Genomic DNA, 20,202 nt, shown 5'->3' with positions numbered 1-20,202 from the left:
TTTAGTTTTCAGGAGCTTTCCTCTATTAAACAATGGTGTTCTGAGGACAAATTAATTAACTTTTGTGAGGCATTCATCTACTACAGAGATTGGAAGTAGATTTCTCTTTCACTTTCACAAAGCAGAGGTACTTCACAGGAGAGTGCATGTGCAGCACAAGTGAGAAGCAGGGCAAAGGGTCTCTTGTCATCATTGCACTCTTACTGAGTGGTCCACAATATGCTAAAGCTCCTTCAGAAATTATAGCTGGAAATAACCTGCCCCAGTAAATACAAAGCTGCTATTTAGGATAGAAGAGCACGTATCTAAGCCCTTTTGACTTTGCTTTTAAAATAGTCCTAAGTTACATAAAGATCTGATATGCATGAGAAATCTGCAGCCATTAAGATATTATAATGGAAAATAAAAATATATTTCCAATGAAAAACTAATAATCACAAAAACAAGAAGTAATGAAAATTCAAGAAAATAATGGAAATGCATAAATAATAGAACTCAAAGATTAGCTAGGGAGCTAATATGTATATGATGCAATTATATTTTTGAACCAATTGCCAAAATTTGTGGCATGTTATCTATTTCATTTAACACAATAAATTCATGATGCAAATGTTGTATGTGTACAAAAAAAGGGTACATATTTGTGGGATTTTGTACACACCAGTAATCAAATAGCAGCAGAAATATTTTTGCTTAAAATTTCAAATGTCTTTTATCTAGTCAGGCCACTGTTTCACAAGCTTGGTTTGCCTGTCTGCACCGTTCACTGAATGTCAGTTTCTTTTTGTGTTTCTATTGTTTCTCACCTCTTGCACTGTCCTGATTTCATCTGTAAAAGTTGTTTTTTTTCTCCTTCCTAGTAGCTGATGCAGTGTTGTGTTTTGGCTTTAGTCAGATAAAATGCTGATAGCACACCGTGTGTGTTATCATGATGTTTTAGTTGTTGCTCACCCTGATCAAGAACATTTCAGTCTCTCATGCTCTGCTAGTGAGGTGGGGCACAAGAAGCTCTGAGGAAGCAGAGACAGGACAGCTGACCCAAACTAGGCAAATGAGTATTCTATACCACAGCACATCATACCCAGTATATAAACTGGGGTGAAATCACCTAGATCACTGCTGGGGTCAGGCTTGATATCGGTCAGTGGTTGGTGAGCATTTGTATTGTGCATCACTTGTGTATATTGGGTTTTGCCCCCTTTTTCCTTTTAGTTGTATATTTTCTCTCCCTGTTATTGCCCTTATCATGATTATTACTAGTGGTATATATTTTACTTTAGTTATTAAACTGTTCTTATCCCAGCCTGTGGGGTTTACATTCTTCTGATTCTCCTCCTCATCCTGCCCAGAATGGGGAAACAGGAAAGGGAAGGGTGGGGTGGGTGAGTGAATGGCTGAGTGGTTCTGACTTACCAGCTGGGTTTAAACCATGACATGCATGATTGTAAAATTGCCATACAGTTATTTACACACCTAGGGTCTTATTAATACCTAACTATTAAGGCATTATTAGAATGCTAGGAACCCCACCACTCAGGTCTGCACTGTGGTTATCCTCACAGTGGCCTGCTACTGCATGCTACAATATGAAAAGCATATGAAAGGATCTGGATGTTATGAGCTGTATTCTCCATACGTACTACTTGTAAGCTGCTGTAATTCAAAGCACAGGAGAGTATCCATCTAAAGCCTGTTTTCAGAATGAGGGCTGGATGGGATACTAGAAATGTTCAAGGCTAGGCTAGATGAAACTTTGAGCAACCTGATCTAGTGGAGAGAGTCCCTGTCTTTGGCAGTGGGGTTGGAACTAGATGATTTTTAAGGTTCCTTCTAACCCAAACCATTCTATGATTCTATGATTTGATTGTTTAATGCATTAAGCCTCCATGAGCCACTGATCCTGCTGCAGCATGCTCCAGATCATGAATGACACACACATCTGAATATGTGGTGGTGCATTAACAGTGTTTATGATTGATGAATTCGGACTTGAGAATGGACCTTGGTATTATGTTTAAATGGATATTTGGACTAAACTTGTTCTGTTACAAATCCCATTGCTTACATGCTGGTGCTGCAGCAAAACATTGCATGTGTTCAGTTTGTCAGCAGAAGACGACTTGTGCCAGGTTACCCTATTCTCTGAGAGCTGGTCAGAGCTGTGCTGCCTGCAGACAAGCCCTCCTTACCAGGCAGCCCTGATGACAGCATGCAGGGCTGAGGCCATGCGCATTGCAGCAGGGCTGGCTGCAGGGGGCCGTCTGTCTTCTGGTCAGCAGTGGCTAGCCCCTGGCACAGCCATATTTCTTCAGCTATCACTTCAGGAAGGACCATCTAAATGCTACTTTATTTAACCAAGGAGGACTGTCATGTTCAAAAACTTCTCTAAATACCATAACAACACAGGGCAGAAATACTTCAGTGCTGCAATGTGCAAAATAAAAGTATTATTTACCCTTTTATTTTCCCAGAAGGTTAATGTGAAAAAGTTGTGTGACTGCAGCAGTTTCTCAAATGACTCTTGAGTTAGCAACAGTAAATCGCTGATGTTTGGCTAAAAGGTTTTTTTTTTTAAAAAAAAAAAACAGTGGAGGATTTTAGATATTCTGTTAATTTCTTAGCATTACAGCAGTCACCACCATAAATGTTCTGTTAAGACTGCCTGTGCTTTCCCCTGGCTGCAGGTGGTTGCTTAGCAACCTCCTTGGTTTAGTCATGTGATAAAAGTACTGGGATGACAAAAAAAGTTCACGTTAAAATTATATATATATGAAAAAAGAGGGAATACTTTTCACTTCCAGAGCATACTTTTCAAAATGACTGGCTAGGTAAAAAGAAAACTAGATTTGAACAACCTGAAAATTTGTTTTCATTGTGCTCAGATACTTGAGGTGTAAACATTCACTTAACCTCAAATTCCAAACAATTCGTTTTGAAACTTTACAGACAAATCCACTCCAGACTTCCAGTATTCAGAAAAATACTTCACTGGTTACACTGCAGTGCAATCCCCTTGATAACAGGATAAAATTGCATGTGTCTGCAAAGAGAATTAATGGCATTATGACATTTACTGAACACATAAAGTACTTTGAAGTACTTAAACACATCAGAAAATATGTGTCTTTGTAAAGGACTTCAATTTTTAAATGTTAAACTCTCTTTAAAGCAGAAAGATTTTTTGAAAGCCTATTTGGATTCCTAATGCAAAGCTTGGTACAATCACTATTTTTTTTTTGAAAGAATGGCTTTGGTAGTTTTTTTTTTTTCCTTAGAGAGTTGGTGGAGCCTCCATCACAGGAATTTTGAGCTGGTGTTATTTCCTTTCAGAATTTCAGAGAGCAAGTGTATAATGAGGTAAGTTTTGAGTTTTCAAGCTCACATCAAATGAAAAACTTTTTGATGCTTTTTTCTTTTCATTATGTTAAATATTCAACTTTTTTCCTTTTTTTTTTTTTACAGAATGTTAAATTCACATGTTTATAAAGAACTTGGCTAAAAAGTCTCATGTTAGTGTAGATGGAGACAGAGAAAGGAAAGCATATTAACATAAAGGGTCTGATTCAATCTTCCTTTGCTGACAAACCTAAATTCTGATGGAGATTTTGTCAAGAAGGTGATTGAAGTGGTTTCAAATATGTAGTTTCAAAAATCAGATTACTATTAAAGGATTACTGGTTTTCTTTTTGTAGTATATTTTGGCTAGGTTCACCCACATTGTGACTTCTTGTTTTGGGGAAAATTCCTTCCCCATTTTGAGGTATCAATGAAATGAAGAAGACTGATGGATATGTTGATTTGCTGTACAACTTTATTGTTAATTTAGAGATGTTATCTCATTCTCTTTCATTTTCTAACCCCACTCACCAAGCTGTTAGTGCTTCTGGCTTGTGCTGGTACCTGTCCTGTTAGTAGCAGACCACAGCCATTGCCATTTCTCTGCCTGGTGGGAATTATTTTGCTTTCCTTACCTTCATTACTCTCAGTTAGTGAGTCAGTTCCCTTTGTCCTTGGTTCTGCCACCTCTCTGTTAAACAAGGATTTATTTTCGTGGCTGGTGAAAGGTTTGTCCTAACCGATGCCTTGCATCCGCCTGCTGAGCCTACCCTGAATTTCCAAATAGAGATGTATTTTCCAGATACATTTGATCTCTTATTTCAGGGGATATTACAGCATCATTATTTTTGTCTTGCATATGTCTGCAAATGTACATTTGTTTTTTTTAAGATCAAAAGCTCATTTTGCAAAATGTCTAATCTCTGAAATCTGAGAGGCAGCTCTGGCAAACAGAAAGACAAAGTAAAAGCTGACAGCCAGGTTTTATAGATAGATGCATTTATTTGTTATTTGAAGCAAGGAGTAGTTACAAGAGAGGAGTATCCTAGCAGCTTTATGAGATACTGCTTTCTTTTTTGCTTCTTATGGTTGAGAACAACAGTTCACTTAGATGAACAGAGGTCAAGATAATTGATAGAAAAAAGTACTGTTGAAAGACCCCTTTGAGTTGTTTTACAGGATCAAATATGGTAACTGAAGATGGGAACTCCCCTGACTTCTCATTTTTTTCTCATACTTTAAATACACAAGGTATGGCAGGGATAGTAAGATGATTATCTGTGATTTCGGTACACTGAGAAAAAAATATATTACTTACAAGCTTTATTTCTCCTGAGATTCAACCAATACATTTTGTTCAGTTAGCATAATATTGATAACTGGAGTAAGACTGGCATAAGATTATTAATTTGCCGGTGGGTGCATTTTAGTTGTCTGCAGAACATGCAAAGGTTTTATTAAGACTGCCTATAGATATAATGTGAATTGCTACCTATTAGTTCACCTTTATCCTTCAGATAAACACTCAAGAAATCTGAATGAGTGTTTAAAAGGTCAGGACTTGTTTGTTCTCTCACAGTCCACTGAAGACTGTGAGGAAATTACGTGAGATCAGATCCAGCTTTTCAATTTATGAAGTTAAAGAGAGCTGTGTCAGAAGAGTGTAGAATTTCACAACACTCTATTGAATATATTGGAAGGGGTGGGAGGGGAGGGTAGAAAGAGCATATAATTCACTGACATACTTCATCACTTCACATACAGACATCACATTCAATTAAGTATAGAGCTGTCTGTCAACAAACTTGACACATACATGTAGGGAATGTCACCAACCCCCCCAAATTAACATTCATGTTATGATGGACTGACAGCTTACCAACTGAGTCAATGTTCCCTGATTTTCCCTATTCTTGATTCAGAACAGTGCAATGTCCTTGCAGCATGAACAAACTTAATTAACTGAGGGATATGGCTGAGCACAAGCCGAGTCAACAATTTGTACAGCAAAGAAAAAGCTGCATAACGAAATTCAGATCATCAAGAAACTAAAATATAATGCCTTTAAGGAATCTGGAAATACCAGTTCTCAATATCCAAGGAAGCTAAAGTTGTGTTTGTATATAAGTTATCCAAATGAATACAATTTTCCATCTGGAATTAAATCACAATAGACCTAGGGAAGAGGTTATGAGTGCTACCATATTACCATTTTTCTTCTTCTGATACATAAGAACATAAAGGCACTATGCTACCCCATAGCAGAAAAGAGTAATGGGGTGTCTAGCTTGAAAATTGCATCTTTGACAGTGACTAATGTTATATGAATGAGAGATGAAGGTTAAACATGCTTCTTCTAAAACACTACTCTTTATAAATGTAGCTCAATAGGTGTACAGTACATCTGTAAAAGGAGGAGAATATGTAGCTTATCTATAGTGATAATTCTACCACTGTTTAAGAATCTTTCTAAGGGATGACAGCCTTATGCTCAGGACTCTTCATACTATGTGAGTAGTCTAATGGAAGGATGAGCATAGTGGCCTTGTTTATGCTGAGTAGAATAAACTGGCCTCTAAAAATTGGACATTTTTTTTGTGAAGATAAGCTTCAGAATGAGTTTGTCCTTTTGGATCCTTATTTTGGCAACTTGGTTCTACTTAAAAATACACATCAGAAATAGCAACGATTTTGCTTTGGTATGTCTGAAAATGCAATATTGGTTATTTATGATGTCATACAACTGGCCTATTCAATAGGAGCTTTATTATTTAAATACAGTTTCAAAGTGTTCATGAAAGATGCACAAAAGATCACGAAAGCATGCTTATGCAGTGCACAAAAAGGTCTGATATGTTATTTATCATTCGTACACTGCAAATGGCTCAGGTATAATACCTGCTGCCTTAAAAATATTGCCTTGTAAAAGGGCTACTCACAAAATTACTGAATGGAAGTAATTTAGTCTAAACCCCCCTCCTCAAGATAGAGCAGGTTGCTCAGAAAAATGCCCAGATGGCTTTTGAAAATCTTCACAGATGGAGACTTCACAGCTTCTCTGAGCAACCTGTCCCGGTATTTGATCACCCTCACAGTAAAAAAGTGTTTTCTTCTGTTCAGTTTGATTTTCAGTTTTGTTTTTTTTTTTTAATTTGTGCTGTCAGTGGACATTCCTGAGAAGAGTCTGGCTCAGTCATCTTCATTCCTTCCCATGAAATTTTTGTACACATTGATAAGATCCCTCTGAGCCTTCAGTTCTCCAGTCCCAAATTCTTCATAAGCCATTCTCCGGTCTCTTAACCACCTTACTGGCCCTTCATTGGACTCTCTTTAGTATGTTGTCCTGGGTTCAGCAGTAGCAGTCATTTTTTCTTCTTCTTGGTAGCTGGTGCAGTGCAGTGTTTTGACTTTCAGCTCGGGAACAGAGCTGATAACAAGCGATGTTTTGGTTTGGCCAAGGACTTTGTGAGCCTCATGCTCTGCCAGGGAGGAGGGGAGGCCAGGAGGAAGCAGAGGCAGGACACCTGACCCAAACTGACCAAAGAGGTATTCCATACCACAGCACGTCATGCCCAGGATGTAACTGGGAGTTAGCCGGAAGGGCTGGGAGTCTGCAGGGTTGGAGGAGGTATCGGTCAGAGCTTGGTCGGGCTGGGGGGGCGAGTTATCGGTCGGCTGGTGGTGAGATGTTGTATTCTCTTCCCGTGTTATTTCCTTTATCATTATTATCATTGATGGTAGCAGTAGTGATTTGTGTTATACCTTAGTTACTAAACTGTTCTTATCTCAACCCGTGGGAGTTGCATTCTTTTTGATTCTCCTCTCCGTCCCTCCGAGAGCAGGGGGAGGGCAAGAAAAGGGGGGGAAGTGAGCGAACGAGTTACCTGACTGGGTTTAAACCACAACAGTTCTTTTTGGCGCCCAACGTGGGGCACGAAGGGTTGAGATAACGACAGATCTGACCGGATTAATAGTCACTCGTCACAATGCTGATTTATTGGCTCTCAGAGTTGTTTTGCTTGATCTCACAGCTTCAGAATGTTGTAACTTACGTAGAGCCGGTATTTGCTGTGATAGTGTTTATCAAGTATGGGGCCTGGGCTAAGGTTCTTGTCTCACTGTGCTTTATGGCAATGGCTTGTAATACGGGCGGGCTCCAGCAGCAGGGCGGGACGGACGTGGCCGTGGACTTGTACCTGGCCGTCCGGCTGCTCTTCACCGTCCTGGCCCTCACCCTGCTCTCCATCTTCGTGAGGCTGCGGGGAGCCGAGGGGGAGCGGCCCCGGGAGCCGGCGGCAGCCGAAGCGGCCCGGGAGAGCGGCCCCGGGGAGCAAGCGGCGGCGGGAGCGGGGCCGGAGGCCGCGAGGGGACGGCTGCGGGTGGAGGAGGTCGGGGCGGTCGAGGAGAGGAAGGAAGCGGCTGCCGAGCAGCGGGAGAAGGCGGCGGAGGAGCCGAGCCCCGCGGAGGAGCCGAGCCCCGCGGCCGAGCCGAGCCCCGCGGAGGAGCCGAGCCCCGCGACGGCCGAGAGCGTTTCCCGGAAGCCGCCCGCCGAGCCCCAGGAGGATGCAGGAGACCACGCAGCATTTCCCAGCAAGGCAGAGGAGGAAGAGCTGGACTCAGGAAAAGAGAAGCTGGCGGTGGGAGAGCCGGCAAGCACAGCAGCTACACCAGCCCCAGTGACAAGTACAGCAGCTACACCAGCCCCAGTGACAAGTATAGCAGCATCAACTGAGAGTTCTGGAGGTTTTGAATGGCCTTTGGGTATCCTTGGGACCTGCCTGCTGATTGTGATGGGGATCAGCATGTTGGCACACACACAGGCTGTGTTCTACCCACAACCATTTTGTCTGATCTCAAAAGTTAAGCAGAGTCAGGTTTGGGTCTTGTCTGGGGTTAGACGACAATATAGGGGGACCAAGAGATTTTCCCCAGGGCTGGACAGCCGGGAGTGGCAGGGTGTGTGTGACAGTATGGGCAAGTATCTAGTCCACTGGGCCCCTCCAGTGCTTTGGAAGCGTCGGAGATGGAAGGCAGCTGTATGGAGTCCCCAGCAACAAGCTGCAGAAACTGCTTAAGGGGACAGTGAGTTATTTTAAGCCTGGTGGGCCCATGGCACTTCAGGCCATCAGAGCAGAGATGCAACACAGAGATGGACTCATGATCGAGGGGTGGACTTAGCAATGGACACTATTGCCCAGGTTATTCACGAGTGTGAACACTGCACACAGTCTCTCCTGCTCTGGAAGACTGTTACAAGAGATGGAGCCTGACATCATGGACCAGATGGACTCAGCAGCTTTATAGGGACTGGTCCATGCACTAAGATAAGAGTGCACTGAGATAAGAGTGATGGTATATTGAAAATGTGGGATCTGAGCATGACGTGAATGGTATGGAATAAGGGGTGGATAATGTCCTGGGTTCAGCAGTAGCAGTCATTTTTTCTTCTTCTTGGTAGCTGGTGCAGTGCAGTGTTTTGACTTTCAGCTCGGGAACAGAGCTGATAACAAGCGATGTTTTGGTTTGGCCAAGGACTTTGTGAGCCTCATGCTCTGCCAGGGAGGAGGGGAGGCCAGGAGGAAGCAGAGGCAGGACACCTGACCCAAACTGACCAAAGAGGTATTCCATACCACAGCACGTCATGCCCAGGATGTAACTGGGAGTTAGCCGGAAGGGCTGGGAGTCTGCAGGGTTGGAGGAGGTATCGGTCAGAGCTTGGTCGGGCTGGGGGGGCGAGTTATCGGTCGGCTGGTGGTGAGATGTTGTATTCTCTTCCCGTGTTATTTCCTTTATCATTATTATCATTGATGGTAGCAGTAGTGATTTGTGTTATACCTTAGTTACTAAACTGTTCTTATCTCAACCCGTGGGAGTTGCATTCTTTTTGATTCTCCTCTCCGTCCCTCCGAGAGCAGGGGGAGGGCAAGAAAAGGGGGGGAAGTGAGCGAACGAGTTACCTGACTGGGTTTAAACCACAACATATGTCCATATCAGAACTGGACACAGCACTTCAGCTCTGCTTCCTTGCTGATACTCCCCCACTAGGTGTAGGTCTTCCTTGAACCAGACTTTCCCTTTCCATTTTCTTTGTCAGCTGTTCCCTTGCTTCATTCAGCAACAGGCTCATGTTTTCCCTTGACACCCTTTTGCTATTTACGTAATTACAAAATCCTTTCCTATTGTCCTTCATATCCTTTGCCAGATTCTACTTCAAGCCAACTTTTCCTTTTCTAACCTCACCCATGAACAATGGGACATCAACTCTATGCACTCCTTCTGGGTTACCTGCTCCTGCTTCCTTTGCACGCTTCCTTTTGTGTCTGAGTTCTAGTAAGATGTCTTTGCTCTCCATTCAGGCCTCCTGGTGCCTTTGACTGGTTTCCTACTTGTTGGGATGAAACTTTCTTGAGGTTGGAGGATATCTCTTGCAGCCTTCTTTACTTCCAGGGCCACATCTCTTAGGATCCTTCCAGCAGATCTCTGAAGAGGCTGAAGTCTCTTCTCTTGAAATCCATGGCCTCAGTCCTGCTTTTTGCCCTGCCGTCTCTTAAGATCCTGAACTCCCTGAAGTCATGGTCACTGCAGCCAAGGCTGCCTCCAACTTTTATATCCATGACCAGTTCATCCTTGTATGAGGTCCAGCAAAGAACCATTCCTTGGTGGCTACTCAGTCACCTGTGTCAGAAAATTGTTGTCAATGCATTCTAGAAATACCCAAGATTGGATGAGCTCTGGTGTATTGTCCTTCCAGCAGATATTAGGGTGGTTAAATTCCCCATGAGAACCAGGGCTCTTTCCTGTGAGGTTTCTTCTAGTTGTTTGAATAAGAGTTTATCTACTTTGCCTTCCTTCTGCAATAAAGCAAATGAAGTGACAATTTATTGATATACTGGCATTTGGTTATTAAGAACTATTTCAAATACTGTGTTTCAATCATATGTCATGTAGAACAGTTTATTATTTTAGTTTAGCTTATTATGTTGTATTTTAGTAATTGTAATTTCTTGTAATTGTTTGCCATAAACTGGTCAATCTTCATTTTTCACCTTTCTTCATGTACTAAGTAGAATTTTGCTGTCGCTTGTTCCTATACTCTTGACCAGAGACTGCAGTTTCTTTCATTAATGCATCATGTTGCCTTTGTTGTTTACATGCACTTAGGACAAAAGATCCAAATGTCTGTATGTATATACAGTATGATATATAGATAATACCTGTATTCATTTTCTAATGAATATTTTAAAGAAAAAATAACACAAAGAAACATCAGCTTTCCTTAAGTATTATTCCACCTTTTAATAAACTGTTTGTTACATTTGTCACCTACAGAGGAATAAAACCTATATTTTATTATCTTCATGCAAGAAGATATTTTTCTTGTACTGTTCTAGGATCCTGCTAATTTAACATCCAGAAGGAGCTTTATGGTCTGCAAAATGCAAGCATATTTACTAGAGAGTCTTCAAGAGCACAAATTTGCAAGCATTTTGTACTCACTTAAGCTTAGAAGGAAGAAAGTGTACACTAACAAATAAAACCTTTAAAAAGTTCACTGAACATAGCTCCTTTAAATTTTCAATAAGGCTGCTGCTCCAATATAATATTAAAATGAATAATAATATTCATTTTATTAGCACAGATTTACCGAGTGCCATTTTAAATTCAGAGCACAGAGGGGGGACTTTATTTTCTTATTATGAAGTTAAAGACAGGTACACAAAAATAACTTTTCAAGGTCAAATAGCAAGTGAATTGCTGAACTGGCCACAGAGTTCAGATTTCCTGCTATGAAGTCCTGTGTACCGTGTAATAAATCACAGTAAACCTTTCCCCAAGGCTGAGCTCGTTAGTTTGGAATTATAAGTACTGTACCTTTTGCTAATAAAATCTACTTCACTTTTGGGTCAAAATGTGAAGGCTGACACTGTGATGGAAGTTTGTTTCTGTCGTGGTTTAAACCCTAGCCAGACAGCTTGTACACTCACTCCCAGTGAGTGGTGCCGGGCTGAGAGCAATCGAGGCCCCCCTCCCCCCCCCGGGGCTCTCCCCTTCCCCGCTCCCAGAGGAATGGGGAGGAGGATCAAAAGAGTGCAACTCCCATGCGTTGAGACAAGTACAGTCCAGCAACCAATGTACAACACAAATCACCACTGCTACCACCAACGACAACAATGATAAGAGAAAATAACAAGGGAAGAGAATACGATACCACCGGCCAAGAAACAAATCCCACACAGAAGCCCATGTCCTTCTGGGTAACTCCCAGTTACCCCCCCTGGCTTGACGTGCTGTGGTATGGAATACCTCCCCGGCTAGCCCGGGTCAGGTGTCCTGTCTCTGCTTCCTCCTGGCTTCCCCTCCTCCCTGGCAGAGCATGAGGCTCACAAAGTCCTTGGCCAAACCAAAACATCGCTATCATCTCTGTTCCCAAGCCGAAAGTCAAAACACAGCACTGCAACAGCTACCAAGAAGGAGAAAAATGACTGCTACTGCTGAACCCAGGACAGTTTCAAACCACTTGGTTAGGATGCAAAATCATATGAAGCCTTCTTTAAACAACTCAGAAGGCTCTGGCTCTGAAGGGGGAGCTGTGCTCGTGCTGTCCCTGGTGTCTTCTGGAAGAGAAACACAGCAAAACTTAAGGAACTCAGAAGATTTCAGAAGGATGTAAGGGGTAACTTCTCAACACAGGTATTGAGTAGTCTAAGGGTGATGCACAGGCAGATCTGCTATTCACAGACAGGGAAAAACTGATTAGGGATAGAATAAATAATGGCAGCATTGGCTATAGTGACTATGAAACAGTGAAATTAAAGATCCTGAGGTGAATGAAGAAAACAAGCAGCAGAGAATTTACCCATAAATTTAGGAAAGCAATTTTCAGGTCACTCATGGAACTTCCCTTCCAATAGAACTGGCTCCACACCATGAGTGGAAGTAGGAATTATATGGTAGAAGGAAGGCTGGAATACTGGTAACTGAGACAAGCAAATCGGGGAATCTGAGTGTGTGTGGGATACTTTCCCATCAGTTGTTTTTCAAGATTTGCTTCCTCTGGCACTGTGTTTAGCTTGTAATTTGAAGGTTTTGTCTGGTGAAAGGTTGGTTGTCTATATTTTATTTCATTTTTGAGATTCTGCTTATTCTGAAGACTTCTATAGACACTCTATAGAATGCACAGTTCATTTGACTAATAAAGGCTAGAGACTTTATGCCTTAAATGCATTTATTTTTATCATTGACTAAAGGAAAGCTAATTAGTAAACTCAGAATACAGATATTTAATATTAGGTGAGATAAATCCCATCATTATAGCATAAAACTAAGCTGGGATCATGAAGTATTTTTATGTCTCTGACTGGTATTGTCTATCTTGTAATTGACAATTTGCATAAAAAAAGTCACTGTATGGAAGGAAGTCTTGACACACAAAAAATCCATTCAGAATACACCTGCACACTGCTTTAGTTGCTTTATTTTTTCTCTCTAATGTTGCACCTGTACATACACCATGTTCTTTTATCACCCGTGGCTTTTTGGCATAAAAGCAAAGCCATGGAAATGTTACCTTTGTTACAGAAAATGGGTGGACACTCTCTATTTTGTCAAACCAACAGAATACTTGCCTTGTGGCAGGAGACATGAAAAAAGAAGTACAACATGGTGAAACAGTAGGTCCTAACTCATCGGAGCTCACTGTTATGTGCTTGAAAAGCTTTAGGAATACTAAAAATAAGAAACATAACCATGTTTGGGAAACATAGAATAGGAACAGCTGATGTCCTTATCACTTCCCATTTAAATCCCCAAAGGCAGTACTGTTTAGTTTCTTGCCAATAACTTGTTTTTTTCCAGGCATTTTTATATTGCCCCCCCCCCCCCCCCATGTAGATGTTTGTAAAGTAATATCACTGATAAATGGTAAATGGGTCCCAGAGCAATGAGCTTTCAGTCCTTGCTCTTTCATCATATTTTGTTTAACTAGAGAAACCTAAATTCATCTTCCTGCTGTGAACAAATGTTTCTGCTCATATTGCTTAAAATTTGGCAATGATTGTATGAAAAAGGAGACCGAGGTCAAATGCAGAAATGATGCAAGAGGCTCTTAGGCTCTCTTTAATGGTTTGGCTTAAAAGCAGCAAGCTCTTACATCCTTTGCCAGTTCCTAAGAGTGAAAGTTAGAACAAATAGCACTCCTCTGAGTTCAATTTCTGCAAATGCCTCATTTACATGCAGATTTAGCCATGAGGGTTACTGCAACATTTGCTATATTTTGCACCTCTTCTGAACTGTGATTTCACCATTTAAGTGGGATGCCAAAAATTTTCTTCCTTCATCTAACTGATATCTTCACTGAAAAGTAAGGGCATGTAGTGGTATAGAGAGAAAAAGACAGGATGTAAGATCGTGTTGCTGTAAGAATTCAGAGTAGTTGATGTCCTTGAGTGTTATCTCATAATAAACTATGCATAGGCTGCACAAAAATTAATAGAATATCTGAGTAATATATAGAGAAGTGAATGATATTTGTATGGGAGAGAAGTTAAAGGGAGTCTGACTTGTTTGGAAGCAATCATGAAACTTTTCATGGCAGTAATACCAAAGGTACAAAATTACATAGTTTATTTAATACAACATTAAACTAAAACTCCAACTAGAGAAGGATGTAGCCGTTCTAATGCATTAATCAAATTGGTTTTTTTTCCCAAGATATAACAAACTGAGTATCCACTTGAGTCATAAATAACTTTATTTACATTTAGTTTACTGGTCTCAGGCAATAACTTGACAGAATGGAGGACAGCAACTGATCAAGAAGCTCAGCTATATGCAGTGCTGGCAACTTAACATTTGCTAAGTGCATACTTCAGTTGCAGACATCTCCACTATCTGCCAAAAAAGAAGGCTACAGGCACTACAGGCAGGGTGCCTCCTCAGGTGGTAGGTTGTACTTTAGCAGTTAGGAGCAAGGGTGTGTCTGTCACATAGTGCTAGCATGGGTTTGGTGGTGCAACCTCACTGGTGAAAGCAGTCCCATAGTGAGGAATTCACTACATAATCACATGAAATTATGTAATTTAACAGGGTTTTTTTTGAGACTTGAGGAATCCTTGGTTAAGACTTCTGGCTATTCCAGCTCCATTAGAAACTATTAAGTATGGACTAGTGTCACCGTTATTGGTGAACACAAGATAAGACTGTTTACCTGGGAAAAACAGAATTAAGGATAAAAATGTGGTTCTGCAGGGGCAGGGTTAGGCTGTTTATGTCCCATACAAATGTTCAAGATGATGTATGGGCTCACCCCATTGAAAGAATTGTAATTGTAAATCAAGCTTTTTTTATTTTTGTAGCTTGAAAAAGGTGTGTCATTTACTGGTTTTGCTTTTTGCTGATTTTCTTATAGAATTTGCTGGCTTGCTTACAGGAAATACATACCCTTAAAATTATTTCCTCACCCCCTCCAACCAATTTTTGTCATGACCAAAATAAGTTGCTTGCTCTGTATCATGTCTTTACAATGCACTTTTGCTAGCAGTGATTTTGAGTGTGATTCAGCTCACACTGAGTAGCAACAATAAACAGGTACCCAACTAGTTAGGAAGAAGGCTACTATGTGTATGTGGGGGGCTAGTCTTACAAGGCTGTTTTTAATGTGAAAGCAGTCAAAGATATTCTGCCTGTGTGTCCTGGGTTCAGCAGTAGCAGTCATTTTTCCCCTTCTTGGTAGCTGGTGCAGTGCAGTGTTTTGACTTTCAGCTTGGGAACAGAGCTGATAGTGATGTTTAGGTTTGGCCAAGGACTTTGTGAGCCTCATGCTCTGCCAGGGAGGAGGGGAAGCCAGGAGGAAGCAGAGACAGGACACCTGACCCAAACTGACCAAAGAGGTATTCCATACCACAGCACGTCATGCCCAGGATGTAACTGGGAGTTAGCCGGAAGGGCCGGGAGACTGCAGGGTTGGAGGAGGTATCGGTCAGAGCTTGGTCGGGCTGGGGGGGCGAGTTATCGGTCGGCTGGTGGTGAGATGATGTATTCTCTTCCCTTGTTATTTCCTTTATCATTATTATCATTGGTGGTAGCAGTAGTGATTTGTGTTATACCTTAGTTACTAAACTGTTCTTATCTCAACCCGTGGGAGTTGCATTCTTTTCGATTCTCCTCTCCGTCCCTCCGAGAGCAGGGGGAGGGCAAGAAAAGGGGGGGAAGTGAGTGAACGAATTACCTGACTGGGTTTAAACCACGACACTGTGGCAAGGTCCTGCAATGGCATTGAATTTCTTTTCTGTGATAAGGAAAGGCATTTATTGAACATTAGAACAAGTGAAGGAAGCGCAGGAGAATAGCTTGACAGACACTTTCAGGCATATTTAGATTTCATGCCTGCAAACAGTTGCAATAGCTGGATGATACAACTAGAGAGTATCCATACAGAAACTAAACCATTTACAGTGAACAGTGACCAAGTCTCCAGTGTCAAAATATACGGCAGTTCTTGGATACTTGCATGTATTTTAGATTTAGAAATTGTTTAAAACACTGTAAGATTGAAGCTGTCTTATTGTCGTGGTTTAAACCCAGTCAGGCAACTTGTTCACTCACTCCTAGTGAGTGGTGCCAAGCTGACAACAACTGAGGCCCCCCCCCGCCCCCCCACCGGGGCTCTCCCCTTCCCCGCTCCCAGAGGAATGGGGAGGAGGATCGAAAGAGTGCAACTCTACGGGTTGAGACAGGAACAGTCCAGCAACCAATGTACAACACAAATCACCACCGCTACTATCAACTACAACAATGATAAGGGAAAATAACAAGGGAAGAGAATACGATACCACCGGCCAAGAAATGAGTCCCACCTGGAAGCCCGTGTCCTTCCGGGTGACTCCCAGTTACCCCCCACCCCGGGCATGACGTGCTGTGGTATGGAATACCTCCCTGGCTAGCCCGGGTCAGGCGCCCCGTCTCTGCTTCCTCCCGGCTTCCCCTCCTCCCTGGCAGAGCATGAGCCTCACAAAGTCCTTGGTCAGGGTAAACATCACTTAGCAACAACTGAAAACATCGGCTTCACCAACACTGTTCTCAGGCTGGAAGTCAAAACACAGCACTGCACCAGCTACCACAAAGGAAAAAACATGACTGCTACTGCTGAACCCAGGACACTTATGAAACGACAAAAAGCCTTACAAAAATGGAGTAAAATGAAGGGAGGAGAAGTTTAGGAAATACACATATTAGGGAAATGCTGAGAAAAATGTGGTTATGAGACAGGCAGTTTCCTTTATGCAATACATTGAAGGAAGGTCAGTATGTTGCATATAGGATGGTAATAGGTCATGATATAACATGAAGAATGAACTCTACTTAGAAAACATTCAGGCTTGTTAAGCATTATTTAATTCTAAAATTACTGTTACACTGGATTTATAAAAGTGAACTGAGAATATTTCTCTTGCTGTGCAGAGGCTTGTCTTGTAGTATCAGCAATCTCTTCAACACTGAAGAAGAATTTTGACAAGTATCCTTTACAAGTATCTTTCATCTCTGCAGGATGCACAAGGAGAATAGATTTGAGGAAAGGGAAGGAGGGATGTCATGAGTTTCCTCATGCTGCTGTTGTCATGACCACATTGTAAACCTGCTGACTATGAGATTACTAAGTGAACTTTCATTATTACTTTCTTCTTTTAAGGCAGACTAAGCAGTTGGCCACCATTTGTTCCTGTTCTGTCAGCTGTGACATTTGAAGGCACTGATACAAACATGAAACTGCTTTTGTCAGATACTTTTGCAGTTGTATTTGTGGAGTTGTTGATTACTGTCTACAGCTAGAGTACAGCAGAGGCATTGTTCCTCATTATAACTACTGATAGTCTGAATTGGGTCAGTCTGAATGCTGCAGGGCTATATGGGCTGTTAAGTAAAGTAAAATACTGTTAAATCTGATTGAGAATGGTAGAATAAATGGTTATGTATTTTTGACTTCTAGATTTCAAGGCCTAAATACAAGCAATGGACTTGTAGTAAACTCTCTTTACACTGACTATGTAACCTGTGACATCTCACTGAGTGTCGGGTTACCTTTATCTCACTAACTTGAAATTTGCTTAGGAATAAGGAAACAAAGACAAAAGCAAAGTTGGTGGAATATTTGTGACTGGATTCATAAAGTGGTTTAATTACAGTGATGCTATTTCAGATAAAATCTCAAAACTTACACACTTTGAGCATCCTGCAGAATTCGTGAATAGAGAGGTAACTGCCTGAGATTTGGGTCAAACCAGCCAGTCTTCATGAAGTAGAAGAAAAAAGCTAAGTAGGTTTTCCAATAATGGTCAATTGAAAATGCTGAAAATACAGCTGGATCTGTCTTCTCCAAGATTCAGACATTTTGTAGAGTCAGGATTAACTTGGTGGCCTTTCCTCACCAAACAAGCAAACAAAATTTCAAAACCAAGGCAGGAAATAATTCTTTTGAGTTTATTGCTAATGTTTGCCTAATTTACCTGGTAGAGGATTGGTTTTCTAGAATCTGTTTGTGCATTTCAAAAGATGTTCTTTGCAGTTTGGTTGACTTTATTGTCCAAGAAATTGTCTAGACATTCAGTTACGCTTCTTCTCAGTCTCTCTCCCAGTGAATTCTGAATACTTTCATATGTAATGGAACGTATTGAAATTTTATTTTTTTTTATTCCATTCCAGAAACAGCTTTCCACTTTGTGGCTAAGGCGTGTAAGTGGACTTTAGAATTTGATGTTCCTTGTGAAAGTGATTGGATCGGAGTCTCGTAAAACATACCTTATTCTACAAAGCACAGGGCTATGGAAGAAGGGACATGGTTCAGGATGCTTTCAGAGAAAATGACACTTTCTGTCACATTTTGGGAATTTTTTTTCAAGGTATACTGTATTGGCAGGTGTGCTTTGAGAGCCTTTGCTAGGTTACTTTCCTCAGCATTCAGATGGAGGATTATTTAATTTCAGGATGACAGTATTTTGTTCTATCAGTAATGAAATGGTTCTACATCTGTACACACAGAAGCAGCAGAACAGCTTCAAGGAAAGTCAAGCAGTATATGCTGTAAAGCTGCAGTTTAGTTAGATATCTGTCATGATTCTGATCCTAAATCTTTTGTCAGCATTATAATTGCTGTTATTATTATGACTATCAGTGAAAATATTATCCACTAGTTTGTCCTCTGCATTTTTTTTTTTTTTCAGGCTATTGCCATTTTGGGGAGTTTATGCCTTGTGGCAACCCTAATGTTGTTTAAGATAAACACAGATAAAGTAAATTGTTTTATTATCATTCCTTAATGTTTATCCAATAATAATGAGATGCTGAATCCAGAAAAATGTTTGCTTTCATAGTACTGAATATAAATGGTTACGTCTTCTTTGTTACTACTGAGCCTGCTGCAAATGTTACCCAAAGGCTGGAGCTGGTCTTCTGAATCTAGTGCTTAAAGACTGTGGGCTCTCCTTAAAGTATATTGTACAACATTAAGAAAGTATTTTGATTCTTTTGTTAGCTTGTTTCGGAAGACTGATAGGTATAAAACTGCTGGATGTAGCAAATATTATGTATTTGGATAATTAATTTAGCATGACTAATTAACAGTCTTCAGGATAAAGGGGAGATAAATGTCACATACACTCCATAATAAGAAGAAAGTGATGAGTTGTGTTACCACAGTTTCTTTCACTTACTTCAAGAAGTATAAATTGGATTAAATTCCTTTTGTTACAAGGCAGTATTTTTAACATTGTTTTTCAGACAATGAAAAGGTTAAGTAAGAGAGAGGGTGCCTCATTGACAGATTTCAGCAGGAGCCAGGTCTGATCCTGTGATCAGTAAGGTAACTACAACAATAATGGCTAAGAAAAGTGGGATTACTTTCAAAGGCTGAGAGATCTACCTTTTCTATGTCTGTTTTGAGTCTTGAAGTTCCCTCATTAACTTGAGTTTTAAAAGTCGTTTGTTATTCTACTACTAAAATTTCACTTATCTGTCTTTCTCTAACAGAGGCAATCAGAGAAATATGCCACATAGATTCAAAAATACTGCTGCAGTTTCCCCATATAAAGTAATTTTATTTTTCTAAATGTTGATCTGTGGTCTCTCGTAATACAAGATTAGAAATCTGTAGGGGAGGGGGAACTCTTTCTTTTATAATTATATCTCTAGCAAAGCATGTTTATCTCCAATGCAGGCTTCTAATCACTATCGTACTTTAATCAATCTTTGAATACTTACAATATTGGCAGGTTCAAAACTGGAATGGGTTTACTGTGTAAATATACTGGCTTCTTCTCAGAAATCTGTGAATTAAAAAGCAATAGATCAGATTCCAAACAGGAAGGTGATAAAATTAATCTGCCATCAAGATTGCACAAATTTGTCATTTAATATCTGCAAATGCCTTAATCCATGTTAATATATTCTGAATTCTTAAAATAATGTGAATTTTAACTCAATGGAATTGTGTAACCTCAGGTGGATTATGCTGATCGAGCGAGCAGAGCATTGCTGCTGTTTATTAGTTCTTATTAGACTGTATCAGGAAAAAAAAAAAAAGGTAAAAGATACTTCATAAGCTAAATAAGCCCTTAACAATTTATCAAATTTGGAGAACATACTTAAATTTTTCAATTATTTTGAATCCCATTATTTGGGCTTTCCAAAAGAAATGCAGTGATTAAAGCCCCATATTATTCTACCTTCAATATATAACAACTGCACCATAAAAGCTTCAGAATTTTGAATGAACTTATCATGGAAAGGATGATGTTATTATTAGTAATTATAAGTCTTTAATATGTGTTGAAGTAGGTTCAGCACAGTTAGTAGTTGTGTGGTAGTCAAAAACTA

General features: G+C 40.6%; 1 protein-coding gene across 1 annotated transcript in view; it reads left to right on the top strand.

The window, feature by feature from the left end:
- LOC134163689 (uncharacterized) overlaps nucleotides 1-8,795 on the top strand; it is a 360,084-nt gene extending 351,289 nt beyond the window's left edge. Inside the window, exon 3 of the mRNA XM_062618778.1 lies at nucleotides 8,486-8,795. The gene's annotated coding sequence lies outside the window, so the exon portion shown is untranslated. The remainder of the gene's footprint in view (nucleotides 1-8,485) is intronic.
- Nucleotides 8,796-20,202: the final 11,407 nt, after the last annotated feature.

This window comes from Pezoporus occidentalis, unplaced genomic scaffold, assembly GCF_034315485.1.
Source record: "Pezoporus occidentalis ecotype Australia unplaced genomic scaffold, CSIRO_AGI_Poc_V1 ctg203, whole genome shotgun sequence".
NCBI classification, from domain to species: Eukaryota; Metazoa; Chordata; class Aves; order Psittaciformes; family Psittacidae; genus Pezoporus; species Pezoporus occidentalis.
This window is presented reverse-complemented; position numbering and strand designations above follow the sequence as displayed.